General features: G+C 38.5%; 1 protein-coding gene across 1 annotated transcript in view; it reads left to right on the top strand.

Moving 5' to 3' along the window:
• The first annotated feature begins 203 nt into the window (after positions 1-203).
• Positions 204-15,156, top strand: part of AP-1mu (adaptor protein complex 1, mu subunit) — a 123,408-nt gene continuing 108,455 nt past the window's right edge. Inside the window, exon 1 of the mRNA XM_068367095.1 lies at positions 204-317. The gene's annotated coding sequence lies outside the window, so the exon portion shown is untranslated. The remainder of the gene's footprint in view (positions 318-15,156) is intronic.

Genomic DNA, 15,156 nt, shown 5'->3' with positions numbered 1-15,156 from the left:
GAGAGAGAGAGAGAGAGAGAGAGAGAGAGAGAGAGAGAGAGAGAGAGAGAGAGAGAGTGTGTGTGTCAGCGAGCGAAAGGTAGTTTAGTGGTAATGATTGTTTGATGTGAGAAAGACTGTTGGTATAATTTGAATTTGAATTTGTTGGTATAATTGAGGCTTTGTTTATATTTTTTAGCTAGCTTAGGACAGTGGTGAATGTCATGAAGGAATGCTTTTTTTGTTTGACAGCAGCCAGAGGTAGTGCAGTGTGGTTGTGAGTGCTGGGATTATTATTTATTTTCGACCAGTTTGGAAGAGATTGATTTATTTCAACAGTAAGTACAATTTTATTCATCTTTGCTAGGAGTGATTCTGAATTGATAGAAAGTTTATTATTTACCTTAGATTATAGTGCGATAGTTTAGTTAGCTAGGAGTGTTCGTAAGTATTTTTCTTTTTTTATTTGCAGGCCGTAATTCCTCCTTTGGAGTGTTTAGCTTGGCCTGGAATGTGTGGTTTGCCGTCCATAAACATAAATAGCTTGGTGATGACGACCATGAATGTACAATGTTTTTTTGGAATAGACCACTGATAAAGAATTCATGACCATTGATGACCCGACCCGTAAAATAAATATTCCTCTTTGTTTGTGATGATGATGATGATAATGATGATGGCTATGAGAACCAACACTTAATTGACTGCTCAGTCAAGTTGACTGGAGCCGGAGTGTGTATTGTTGACTAACCGAACAGTAGCAGATTGCCGTGTAAAGACTGGGCGACTTGATGGGTAGTGTTGGGTCCATAGATTTACTTAATATAAACATTTCTTTGGCTGTGGTGAATTTTAGTTTTAAGTTTTCTTCGGGTTATTTTAAATATGCTTTCTTTATTTATTTACAGTAGGTTAAGATTGTAGTACTAAGTGTGGTTGTTTGGTGATGTTTAGTTTTAAGGATTATAGTTTTTTAAGGATTAAGTATAGATAATCGAGATTCATTTCAATGCAGTTTATTTTTGTTTGAAGTGGTTTTCTTGTAAGGAAATATAGTATTAAGGTTAGGTTTTATTTTACTGTTACCTCTGTTCAGTAGTCCAGTTGACGTAAAAGTAAGGGAAAAGTTTGTGTTGTGGGACTTTTGTCTGTATGTGATTCAAGGGTCTGGGGCTTTTTCTTGCAACATCCTAACAGTTTTTTTTTTTTTTTTGTACGAAATATAATAATTACGTTTACTTTATATCATAGAGTTAAAAAGAATTCCCTTTCAAATGGTATATGAAACATGACAATAACAAATAATTACAAACGGCCAAACATGCGTAAAAGAATTGTCTATGCAAGCACTAAATTAAAAGTAAAATCTGGAATCAAGCAGTTTAGCGGTGAGCATATTATCTATGCTGTATTTTGCCGAATAAATAAGTAATGAATACTATTATAAAAAATAAAGATTACAATGGAAAGCTTAATGCATTTCCTATATAATTCATCTATACAATATTTGGGTTTTGCAAAACAAAACAAAATAAAAAAAATAGCAATCGTAGAGCAAAGAGGTACAGTACATTTTCATATTTAGCCACTAAATTTACGATAAAATCTTTATATAGGAATGTTCATGTTTTTACATTTTTATTCCATGTAAATACAGAAAGAATGAACTCTCAAACTGAAAATAAAATATGGCAATGGTAATTAGTTTCAAATGGATAAACACTTTTTTGCATTCACAAAATTCTCATGGAAAAAGCTGTCTAAGCGCATCTTACAGTAAACATGCCTTCTCTACTATTTTTTGTAATAAATACGTAACGAATAATGCTAGGAAAAATATAGATTTTACAGGAAAATTTTATGAATTTCTTACATAATTCAATAAAATATAACTTGTCAAAATAAATAAGCAATTGTAGAGTAAAGACGGACAAAAGAATTTTATCTGTGCAACTAAATTTACCATAAGTCTTTTATATTGAAATTGTCACAATATTACTTTCAAAAATATCTAAACTCTTCAGATTCTTGTGGGAAAGACAGTCTTACCATAAACATACTTTTTTATGAAAAATTGTAAAGATTTTGAAATTGGATTATTGTTATTTATTTATTGTGTGCTTGAATAATTTTTTTTAGAATTATTTAAATTAAGAAAAATAAGGGAATTGGAATTTATATAGAATTTATAATAATCAGTAACTTTATTTGTTAACGAAAAAAGGGCTTTAAAATTTTAAATACTATCAAGTGATGTGCCATTATTTTCTAACTATAATAAACTCAAATTTTAATATGTAAGCTTCGGTTCCATCAACAAACGCGAAATTTTCAATCTCCCCCTCTTTAGTAACAGTTTGGTTAGGTCATAAATCAAGCAGAGCTGTTATCCTTTTTTATTTTTATCTATTTATTTTTTATTGCTCTTGCACCTTAGTAATTGAAGAGGCCTGAAAATTAGAGCGTGAAATATTCTATGTTCTTATCTTATGCTATGTTTAAAGAAAGTTCATTTTTTTTCTATTAAGATAAAAGAGTTAGAAGGAAAAGTTTTTCTTTATAAACAAATCGTTACCTGCTTTGAAGTGAGATATATGGTGTTCCTCGTTACATTACAATGAGAATTTGATTTTACGTGTCATATTAAAGATACTTGAATAGTCTTTAATTCTATTTACTCATTTAAAAAATGCTTGTAATTTATTGCTTAAGAAAGAATAAAATATTAAAAGGAAATAAGCTGAAAATAATTATATAAAACAATGAAAAGGAAATTAATTGAAGAGATAGGAGATTGAAATTTAATGCAGAGATGGTGTGTTAATTTACATACACGTAACAAGGAATTTTTGCTGAGAGAGAGAGAGAGAGAGAGAGAGAGAGAGAGAGAGAGAGAGAGAGAGAGAGAGAGAGAGAGAGAGAGAGAGAGAGATGGATATATATATATTATATATATATTATATATATATATATATATATATATATATATATATATATATATATATATATATTATGTGTGTGTATATATATAATATATATATATTATATATATAATATATATTATATATATTATATATATATATAATCAGCCATAACTAATTCACTCTAGGGCAAAGGCCTCAGACTTTTCCTTCAACTCACATCTGTTTATGGTCTTTCTATGCAAGTCTGTACCCACAAATTTCCTTAGTTCAATACATCACCTCCCTTCCCCAAACTTCTTTTGCAATCGCTAGGGACCTAACAACAGTTATCATCATCATCAGCCGCCACTAGGACAAAAGCCTGAGATATGTCCTTCCAAACCCGTGTGTTTATGGTCTTTCTATGACAGTTTTTAACCTTCAATTTTTCTTAGTTTGTCAATCCTTCGTCTTCTCTTTCTTCCCATACTCTATTTTAATTCTCTAGGGACACATTGTTATAATGTTATTTTCAATGTCCATCTATTTGTCATTCTCATTATATGTCCTACCCAAGTCTACTTCTTTTTCTTACAAATTGTTAGAATATCCTCACCAATTTTTATCCATTCATTCTTTAAAGCAAACATTTGTTTGTGGCCTATTCCAAGTCTTCTTTTCATCAATATGATTTTTCTTCCTTTTTTTTTTAGTGTTTCCTCAGTTTTGTCCGATTAAGTTTACAAATGGTCTGGGATTTTAGTTTGTTTATTGGTTTGGATAGTTCTGCTAATTCTATTTCACCTTTATTGGATTTTACACTCATTTCCAATCTTTTCTTTATTAGATTTTTGGTCTTTTCTGATAGTTTTCCTTGATCTTGTTTTATAAACTTTTCAACCTATCTCTTGTGTTGATTCAAATACAAAATTTTGGTAAATTACTGTTCATTTCTTATTTACTTGCTTCCACTTCGTGTAGCTGAGAGTACGGGTCAAACAACAAGGCTTGGGTGACCCTCATTTTGCTTTTGGAATAGGTCAATAAGATTCTTGATTCCGAGGTCAAAAAATATCTTTTGGAGAACTTTCGACTCTAAACCTTGTTACTTATGGACAATGCTCTTGAGCATCCTCCAGCCATTGAAGACAACCTAAATGTGTAAGTTCAAATTTATAAAGATCCAAGTTTTTGCCGCCCAAAATCATTCCAATACTCCAACTTACGGATAAGCAAGTGATCTAGAACTTCAAAAAATCCCTATACTAAAGTAATGTTCCAGCGAAGCTTCAAGGTCACTGAAATGATCAACGTCACCCTCCAAGAGTTTCAGAACTGTATTATGAACTGCCTCAAATTCATTAACTAAGCCTTGGGAGGGGGTCACCGTCAATTATGCTTGGGAGAAACTATGACCTGAATACAATTTTGAAGGACTGAAACACATGCAGGAGGAAGTTTATAATGAAAGTATGTCCTTGTGAAAGACAATGGGGTTGGAGGTGGACAGGGTGACATCAATGATCTTCCTGAGGAACAAAGCGAACAGCTGACGACTGATGAGCTGGTGGAGTTGCATAAAATGAAGCATTGAGAGAATATGGAGAATTTATCTTTGCAAGAGGAGGGGCATTATGACTAGCCTCTTGCTGTAAGCAAAATTAGGGTAAGGCTAAAAATGTGGGGAAACCTGCAAAATTTTGTAGAAATACACCACCAAGACAAGGGTTTGGCAGGGGAAGTAGTGATTCTATTTACCCACAATGCAATGTCTCATTTCCATGCCAATTTACAGGGAAGGCAAAAGCAGTCATCTCTAAATAGGTTTCTTGTCAAAATTGAACATGAAAAGTATTAAAAAAAGACGACCAAATGTCCAGAAAGGGTAAATTAACTGATTAACTAAATATTAAAGAATGGTGTTCAAGAGAGGGAATTTCCAATATTCGACCAGAAATCCTTATAAAGGGAGCTAATCCTTCAAAGCAGTAACCTTTTACTCATCGCATCTGACTCTTACCAACCACAACAATCTTAAAAAATAAAGTGACAATTAGTATATCGAGTATTTATATTTTTCAATGTGAAATATCAATTTGTCTTAATTTCTGATGTTAGGGTTATAATTTTTACAAATAATTACCATTGAAAAACTTAAAAATTAACATACTGTATATGGTATGTGTCAACCATTTATGAATATAGGGAAATCAAGTGAATTTCCTTTATTTTTTATGGGAAAAATTGTTTTAGGATGCAAGCAGTTTACATTAAAAATTCGCTCCTCGAGCAAATTAAGCTTGTATCCTAAGGTATTACTGTACAAGTAGTAAAAAATATTAGCACAAGCATATGCAAAAAAAATATACTGCTTTGAGACGGATTGGTCATATGGAAAGAACTGGATACTTCTGCTGACCCTTATTTGCAGGTGTATGAAGTGGGTCATGTGGAAAATTTCTACACTGGTTTATTCATGAGCCAACAGTTCAAGTATGAATGTGACAGTAACAACTGATTAATTATTTTTGCCACTCCTTGTTAAAAAATATAACTTTACACTGAAAAAAGTGGATTAATACCAAGAAAATAATACAGTAATCAGAACTATATATGGTAATCAAAGTGTTTTAAACGCATAGATATTAATAAACTTTATTTTGAGAAACATACACAATATGGATATAGCTTGTACATTAACTGTAGAGGCCTACAAATATCTTTGGAAGGACTTACAGTCTCTCTTTCCCCTGGGAAATGTGAACAAGTGGTTGTATAGGAACAGCAGATATATGGTAGTTATGACCAGAAATAGTTTGCAGTAATACTGAATGATAAAATATTATGAGATTAACTTAAGGAAAATGTGTTAACAAATGCTTAAAATTAGGATACTTATGTGAATGAAGCACTGAAGAGCCAAAACATCTAAATGAGCTACTTCAAGCATTCACTTTCTATGCACTGGTGAAAACTATAACTGGGTAAAACAAATAATCCTATAGTTGTAAACTTATGAATACAGAAAACTATAAAAAACTATATACTATAGAGTAGTGAGAAAGGATACAAGATATTGAATGTTGATAAATAAGAGTCCCTGGAGAGTAAACATCTACAGTAAAATAATAATCAAAATTAAGCATCTCACTCATAAATATGGAATGTAGAATTTAAGCTAAAAAACAATTTGCAGTTTTTGGTTTATGTCATGAGGAAATAAATAAGCAATACCCTATAAGCCAAGCAATAATTCTACATAGGAAAAAACCACTGTGAGCAATATTAAGTGTTACTGAATCAATGTACCCAATACTAAATAAACACGAGTTAACTAAAGATAAAAATTTATTACTCCCTCTTTCAATTGTGCTCTTGGTCAAATCCTGTTTTTTCTTTTTTCAAACACAACAATAGCAATCAGAATTGTAAAATACACTGCTTAACATAGACTTTATTATTAATAACCTTGGTTTTCTTCTTATAAGTTTTGCAAAGTCCATAAGTGATGCGTAAAATGCTTCATCAATCATTTTCTTGATGCTTACATCATCTGCATCAACAGTAATAAATTCAAATATGGCAGCCTAAAGGAAAACAACTGTCTCATAAGATATTATCCATGGCTTTGTAAGTACCAAACACATTTATCCTAATCTCTATCATCCTATATGCATCAATATAAAAGAAGTAAAACCTGACATACAGTATATTATCCCCATAAATCTAAAATCATTGACTCAAATCATTATATAGTACTTTACATATCTGAAGTGAGATTATAAAATTTGTCTGGAACTTATCATACCAATACTGCAAGAGAGATAATAGAAACACGCATACAAAATATAGTACACTTCTCGTCTAAAAATGTTATTTTTATTAATAAAATAAATTTTTGAATATACTTACCCGATAATCATGTAGCTGTCAACTCCGTTGCCCGACAGAATTCTATGGAGGGATACGCCAGCTATCACAATACTAGAAGGGGGTGTATTTACCAGCGCCACCTGTGGCCAGGTACTCAAGTACTTCTTGTTGACACCTCCTCAATTATTCCTCGGTCCACTGGTTCTCTATGGGGAGGAAGGGAGGGTCGATTAAATCATGATTATCGGGTAAGTATATTCAAAAATTTATTTTATTAATAAAAATAACATTTTTCAATATTAAACTTACCCGATAATCATGTAGCTGATTCACACCCAGGGGGGTGGGTGAAAACCAGTGTACAAGATTAAAGGATAGCTAAGTATCCCATATTTCATATAATCAGTTATCCACAATAACAATGAAATAATAAGTACCTGGTAAGGAAGTCGACTTGAACCGTTACTCTGCCTTTAATAAGATCGTCTTCCTTACTGAGCGCAGCGTTCCTCTTGGGAGGCTGAATCAACTCAAAGGTGCTAAAGTATACAGGGCTGCAACCCATACTAAAGGACCTCATCACAACCTTTAACCTTGGCGCTTCTCAAGAAAGAATTGACCACCCGCCAAATCAACAAGGATGTGGAAGGCTTCTTAGCCGACCGTACAACCCATAAAAAGTATTCAAGAGAAAGGTTAAAAAGTTATGGGATTATGGGAATGTAGTGGCTGAGCCCTCGCCTACTACTGCATTCGTTGCTACGAATGGACCCAGGGTGTAGCAGTACTCGTAAAGAGACTGGACATCTTTGAGATAGAATGATGCGAACACTGACTTGTTTCTCCAATAGGTTGCATCCATAACACTCTGCAGAGAACGGTTCTGTTTGAAGGCCACTGAAGTAGCCACAGCTCTCACTTCATGTGTCCTTACCTTCAGCAAAGCAAGGTCTTCTTCCTTCAGATGAGAATTTGCTTCTCTAATCAGAAGCCTGATGTAGTAAGAAACTGAGTTCTTAGACATTGGTAGAGAAGGCTTCTTGATAGCACACCATAAGGCTTCTGATTGTCCTCGTAATGGTTTTGACCTTCTTAGATAGTACTTAAGAGCTCTAACTGGGCAAAGTACTCTCTCCAGTTCGTTCCCTACCATGTTGGACAGGCTTGGGATCTCGAACGACTTAGGCCAAGGACGGGAAGGAAGCTCGTTTTTAGCCAAAAAACCGAGCTGCAAGGAACATGTAGCCGTTTCAGATGTGAAACCTATGTTCCTGCTGAAGGCGTGGATCTCACTTACTCTTTTACCTGTTGCTAAGCACACGAGGAAAAGAGTTTTTAATGTGAGGTCCTTAAAAGAGGCTGATTGGAGCGGTTCAAATCCTGATGACATTAGGAACCTTAGGACCACGTCTAGATTCCAGCCTGGAGTGGACAACCGACGTTCCTTTGAGGTCTCAAAAGACCTAAGGGGGTCCTGTAGATCTTTGTTGGAGGAAAGATCCAAGCCTCTGTGGCGGAAAACCGCTGCCAACAAACTTCTGTAACCCTTGATCGTAGGAGCTGATAGGGATCTTACGTTCCTTAGATGTAACAGGAAGTCAGCAATCTGGGTTACATTGGTACTGGTTGAGGAAAACTGCATTGGCCTTGCACCAGCTTCGGAAGACTTCCCATTAAGACTGATAGACTCTGAGAGTGGATGTCGTCCTTGCTCTGGCAATCGCTCTGGCTGCCTCCTTCGAAAAGCCTCTAGCTCTTGAGAGTCTTTCGATAGTCTGAAGGCAGTCAGACGAAGAGCGTGGAGGTTGGGTGTACCTTCTTTACGTGAGGTTGACGCAGAAGGTCCACTCTAGGAGGAAGAGTCCTGGGAACGTCGACCAGCCATTGCAGTACCTCAGTGAACCATTCTCTCGCGGGCCAGAGGGGAGCAACCAACGTCAGCCGTGTCCCTTTGTGAGAGGCGAACTTCTGAAGTACCCTGTTGACAATCTTGAACGGCGGGAATGCATACAGGTTGAGATGGGACCAATCCAGCAGAAAGGCATCCACGCGAACTGCTGCTGGGTCTGGAATCGGAGAACAATACAAGAGGAGCCTCTTGGTCATCGAGGTAGCGAATAGATCTATGGTTGGCTGACCCCACAGGGCCCAAAGTCTGCTGCAAACATTCTTGTGAAGGGTCCACTCTGTGGGGAAGACCTGACCCTTCCGGCTGAGGCGATCTGCCATGACATTCATATCGCCCTGAATGAGCCTCGTTACCAGCGTGAGCTTTCGATCTTTTGACCAAATGAGGAGGTCCCTTGCGATCTCGAACAACTTCCTCGAATGAGTCCCTCCCTGCTTGGAGATGTAAGCCAAGGCTGTGGTGTAGTCGGAGTTCACCTCCACCACCTTGTTAAGCTGGAGGGACTTGAAGTTTATCAAGGCCAAATGAACTGCCAACAACTCCTTGCAATAGATGTGAAGTGTCCTTTGCTCCTGATTCCATGTTCCCGAGCATTCCTGTCCGTCCAGTGTCGCACCCCAGCCCGTGTCCGATGCGTCCGAGAAGAGACGGTGGTCGGAGGTCTGAACAGCCAAAGGTAGACCTTCCTTGAGAAGAATGCTGTTCTTCCACCACGTTAGAGTAGACCTCATCTCTTCGGAAACAGGAACTGAGCCCGTCTCTAGCGTCATGTCCTTTATCCAGTGAGCAGCTAGATGATACTGAAGGGGGCGGAGGTGGAGTCTCCCTAACTCGATGAACAGGGCCAGCGATGAAAGTGTCCCTGTTAGACTCATCCACTGCCTGACTAAGCATCGGTTCCTTCTCAGCATGCTCTGGATGCATTCTAGGGCTTGGAAGATCCTTGGGGCCGACGGACAAGTCCGAAAAGCTCGACTCTGAAGATCCATACCCAAGGAGACAATGGTCTGGGATGGAACGAGCTGAGACTCCTCAAAATTGACCAGGAGGCCCAGTTCCTTGGTCAGATCCATAGTCCATTTGAAAATCTCCAGACAGCGACGACTTGAGGGAGCTCTTAAAAGCCAGTCGTCTGACGGAGCCGGACACAAGATCATGATACTGCTGCACAGTCTGTAAACTGTCAATCATGGGCAAGCGAGGAAGTACAGTGACAACCCGAATCTGTCTAGACTGTCTGGGTCGTACAGACAACTCCTTAACGGGTTGCTGAGGTTGCCGCACTGCGTCACAACAAGTCCCTTCTGTTGGTTGTTGAACGTCTTCCCCGTGACACATTGACTCCGTAAACAAAAAATCCTCTAACAAGGACTAAGCTTGGACTGCATGTCATGCAACACAGCTCAAGGTCTATGGGAGCAGGTGTGGTAACAGACGGGATTAGCGGCTGAAGTGTAACCATTACCTTCCCTGTAAGCATGTTATGCTTAAATAAAAGTCCATAAGAGGTTATGCAGCTAAAGGCTCCCTCCAAATGACAGAGTCCTCAAGGGAATATCAGAAGGAGGGAGAAAAGAACTTTCTCATCTACAGGGACCTTATCCTAGAAAAGCTAAGTTCTCTGAGTGAGGGTTCACTGGTGCAAAGCAGCAGACTAGAAGGAAACGTTATGAAACTGCTTGACAGTCTAGTGAGTTGGCAACAACCCAAGATGTGTTGAGAAGCATGCGGTAAGGTATGCAGAGCATGATGTATGCTGTATGCAGAGCATGCTGTATGTAGAGCATGTTGTATGCAGAGCATGCTGAATGCAGAGCATGCTGTATGCAGAGCATGTTGTATGCAGAGCATGCTGAATGCAGAGCATGCTGAATGCTGAGCATGTAGTAAGCAGAGCCTGCTGTAAGCAGAGCCTGCTGAAAGGAAAGCAGAGCGTGTGCATGGCGTTTAACATTTCTCAGAAATTCCATGACCAGTGCTAGAGTGCTTTATGCATGCTTGCATGGGGTTTAAACCATGGTATGCTGAACAGCAGAGTCAGAACGAGCTGGAACAACAATAGTGTGGTTTCCTCTTCAAGACTCCGATGAGGGAACACCTGAGGCTCAGTCTGCAAAGGCTGAATAAAAGACAAGCAGAAGGAAGGCGCATGGGTGGAGGAGGCTGACTCCTAGCATGAGTGGTTGAACCCAAGGGTTGCGCTTGCTGAGCGGTTGGCGGAAGCGGAGTAGCAAGTTCCAGTTCCTGTGGTGTGAGCGGAGCGCGATGAGGAAGAGGCTGCGCAGAACAAGGTAAATGTCTCGCAAGCTGAGGCTCCTGAGGCGCAAGGCTAAGGTGTTGTGGTGCTTGCCTTATGGAGGGTTGAGCTCGCTGCAGCAAGAGCTGAGGAAACTGACTCATGGACGGGAGAGGTTGTTGTACCTCAACCGAGTGTTGCATCACTGGTGGAGCAGCAAGTGGAGGCGGAGGAAGAGAGGTATAATCCTCCTGATCCCAATGTAAAGGTTGCCTTAAGAAAGGCGGAGGCTGAACACCACAGGGAACAGCAAACTCAGCACGTGTCTCAACATCGTACGCCTGGCAGGTGGAACTGCTGGCAGGTGGTACTGCGATCAGGCGGAGCGAGTGTAGGTGGAGGGAGTGTAGGCGGAGGCGGAGGAGCAACACTCTCAGCCCGACACTCACGCATCAAGTCCGAAAGCTGTGCTTGCATGGACTGTAGTAGAGTCCACAACATCATACGCCTGGCAGATGGTACTGTGATCAGGCGGAGCGAGTGTAGGAGGAGGGAGTGTAGGCGGAGGCGGAGGAGCAACACTCTCAGCCCGACACTCACTCATCAAGTCCGAAAGCTGTGCTTGCATGGACTGTAGTAGAGTCCACAACATCGTACGCCTGGCAGATGGTACTGTGATCAGGCGGAGCGAGTGTAGGAGGAGGGAGTGTAGGCGGAGGCGGAGGAGCAACACTCTCAGCCCGACACTCACTCATCAAGTCCGAAAGCTGTGCTTGCATGGACTGTAGTAGAGTTCACAACATCGTACGCCTGGCAGATGGTGCTGCGACCAGGCGGAGCAGGTGCAGGCTGGGCGAGCACAGGCGGAGCAGGTGCAGGCTGGGCGAGCACAGGCGGAGCGAGAACAGGTGGAGGGAGTGTAGGCGGAGGAGGAGGTGCAACACTCTCAGCCCGACACTCACGCATCAAGACCGAAAGTTGTGACTGTATGGACTGCAGTAGAGTTAACTTGGGGTCGGCAGACACTAAGTTCTGCTGAGGTAAAGCCTTAACAGCAGAGATCTGTTGTGGCAGAACCTTACTCCTCTTAGGCGGAGTGTAATCAACTGATGACTGAGGAGAGTCAGAGCTAACCCAATGACTGCATTCGGGTTGTGAACTTTAACTTCGTACGTCTGGCATAGGTCTGGACTTAACGTTTAAGAAGTCTTGAGACCTGAGACCAGCGTTACTCTGCCTTTATTTTCTCCCCTAATCTCTTCTGCAGACGAGCAAAATAAGGGCTCAATCGTCTGCGGATGGGAGTGACGGTCTCGGTAAGACACGCCCACAACCACCGAGAATACTTCTGTGCGCCGATCAAGGCCTGCTGAACCCTTATGCCCTTCGACATTGCTTCTCCCCTGGGCTTGGGAGCTTGCAAGAGGTCCCGGACTGGGAGGACGACTGGCGCGCACAAAAGTACCCTCACGCACTAATCACTTATCAGTTTGATTTCTGTTTGCACTTATTTCACTGAACTCGAAACTTTAAGTGGTTTGTACCTGAAATACGCAATTCTATCCTTTCTCAAAGTTAGTAATTGCGAAAACAGAATTACAATGTAACAGAAAAATCTAATGAAAGATAATTCAGTGGTTGGAAAGAGACTAAACACTAGATCACTCTAGAAACGTTTAGTTTCTTCCCCTAAAGAGACTAGGGAGAAGAGCAAAAAACGATAACGACGTTACTCGTACGCCTGGCAGGCTTGAATGAAACGTTTATCCTCTTTCTCCCTCCGTCTCTATCTCTCTCTCTCTCTTGACTTAGAACCTGAGAGAAGAGCCCAATCATATATATCGTTAAAACATATTATTGTTAAAGGAAAAAAACTGAAAAGTTCCTTTATTAGGATCAAAACCATTAAGTTAAGAAAGAATGAACAAAACGCTAGACACGGTTACTCTTACTGCAACGTGAAACCGTGAACATTCTTTCTCTATCGTAACGATAGAGTGCAAGTTGAACGTTCTGAACATCAACAACTGCAGAGACAAAACAAATCGTTAGTTCAGCTTTGAAAACAGTACGAGACTGTCAAAGAAAATCTTTCAAACTCTGTGGCGGAAATAGCATAATATGTTAACAGGTAAAACCGAAATGACGGGCTCAAAGTTTATTAACTTCGGTAAAAGACCGCCTACTATTAGGAAGGTCGAATATAAACAAATATAAAAATTAATTTTAATGAGTTTATAATAAAAGGAAGTTAATCGAAGAGGCCTATAAGAGGCGGAGAGATATAAAATAAATCTATAACTTTTGTTAAGCAAAATTAAGAAAGAGAGTCAATACTCTCTTAGACACCAACACTTCCGTCTAAGGGAAGGGTCGGCCATTGAAAAGTGAACGAGAGTTCATACTCTCTCGTCACCAAAATTAATCAAATTAATTCCAAAAGCTAACTAAGCTAATATAGAAGTTTCCAGTAAAGCGACAGCCGAAATCAAAGAGAAATACTTCACCAAAGTCGTGAAAATACTCCAAGAACATAAGCGTATCCCAGAACGTCTTGCCGGAAGCACGACAGAGGAATAATTGAGGAGGTGTCAACAAGAAGTACTTGAGTACCTGGCCACAGGTGGCGCTGGTAAATACACCCCCTTCTAGTATTGTGATAGCTGGCGTATCCCTCCATAGAATTCTGTCGGGCAACGGAGTTGACAGCTACATGATTATCGGGTAAGTTTAATATTGAAAAATGTTAAGTACTCAGCAGACTTAGATTGGAATGTTACTAGTAGCAATTTGCAAATCTTTTGAATCAATGAATTTTAGTTTCTGCGTAACTGTTACATAAAATCCCTCTTTGGATGCATGGAAATCTAAATTGAAATCCTATAAAATTCTCAGCTTTACTCAAAACAATTTGACCAAGACACACCTACCCTTCATTTGTATTCAGTAACACACTACATTACAATAGCTTCAGTTTTGTAATCCTTCCCCCAGTATTTGGTTTAATTTTGAACTTGATAATGATGTGAATTATCTTTATATAAATTCCCAACATACACCTGCTATTTGTTACCACTCATAATTAAACAAACTCCTGAACATTTCTGGCAGCACACAGTTAAAAAAAGGTGGTGAAGAGAAAAGTTCCCTACTTCCTTACAGACCTAAAATACAAAATTCTTTAAACTTTTCTCCTATCACATTAAGTACTGTACAGTATACTGGCAAGTCTAAATTAAGAAGGAAAAATAAAATATCCAATGGATAGTTTCTTAGAAATGTTCGTTTCAATTAATGTGATAACATGACATGATATAACTAACAAAAAAAAAATGATAAAAAAAATACTGTTTAAAAATTTTAGTAAGTATGCAGTTAAACTGACAAAACCAGAAAAAAAATCATGATGAAAAATTGATAACTCACAAAAAATATGTCCTGACCTATGAAGAGTCCCAATAATTGCAGTTCCCAATTGGTAATAATTTACCCTCTACTTATCCACCAAGTTTGTTGGAAGATGAATAATATCTTGTAAATAAAAAACTATTCTAGTTACTAATAGAGTAAACATATTCAATAGTAGCAACAATATATAACACTGAATTTTTTTGATACATGAGAGTATCATTTTATCACAACAACTGCACTGGTTATCACAACAATTCTTAGGATAAGTAAAATTATGTACACCATGATTCAAAATAGCATATTCCTACTATCTCTCAAATCTAATTTTCATACAGTAAATACAATATTCCTCATGAGTCATCAGTAACTGTTACTCTCTAATGGACTTGAAGAGTGGTCCTCCAGACCAGCCAAGGCTTCCAAAAGTAAGATACAGTACAGAGTAACTCTGAATAGACTTATAAGAAAAAATTCAAATATTGAAAAAAATATACAAATGCTGCAATAATGACTGCAACAGAATGTTAAGCCCACAAAGATTTTCTAGTGAGCATGAAACATGAGCATAAATTCCAGTGAAGAGTCGTTTACCGTAAAAGAATTCTTTCATTACTTTTTCTGTTGCTGCAAGAAAAAACTCTCTATTTTAAATAAACCGATTCACAGATCAAACTTCTTAATTAAACTTGTTCCAAAACAGTTGTTTGTGGTTGACAAACCCTAGTGAATAACTTCTTAGAATGAAGAGATTAGTAGTTAGCTGTCTGAAGGGACTCCACCTAAATTGTTAATATTTTTCTATTCCTTTTTCTTTAGAAAAGAAAAGAATACTGATCCGAATAAAT

This window comes from Palaemon carinicauda, chromosome 45 (genome assembly GCF_036898095.1).
Source record: "Palaemon carinicauda isolate YSFRI2023 chromosome 45, ASM3689809v2, whole genome shotgun sequence".
In the NCBI taxonomy this organism is placed as follows: domain Eukaryota; kingdom Metazoa; phylum Arthropoda; class Malacostraca; order Decapoda; family Palaemonidae; genus Palaemon; species Palaemon carinicauda.
The sequence above is the reverse complement of the archived record's forward strand: the minus strand, read 5'-3'. Positions and strand labels throughout refer to the sequence as shown.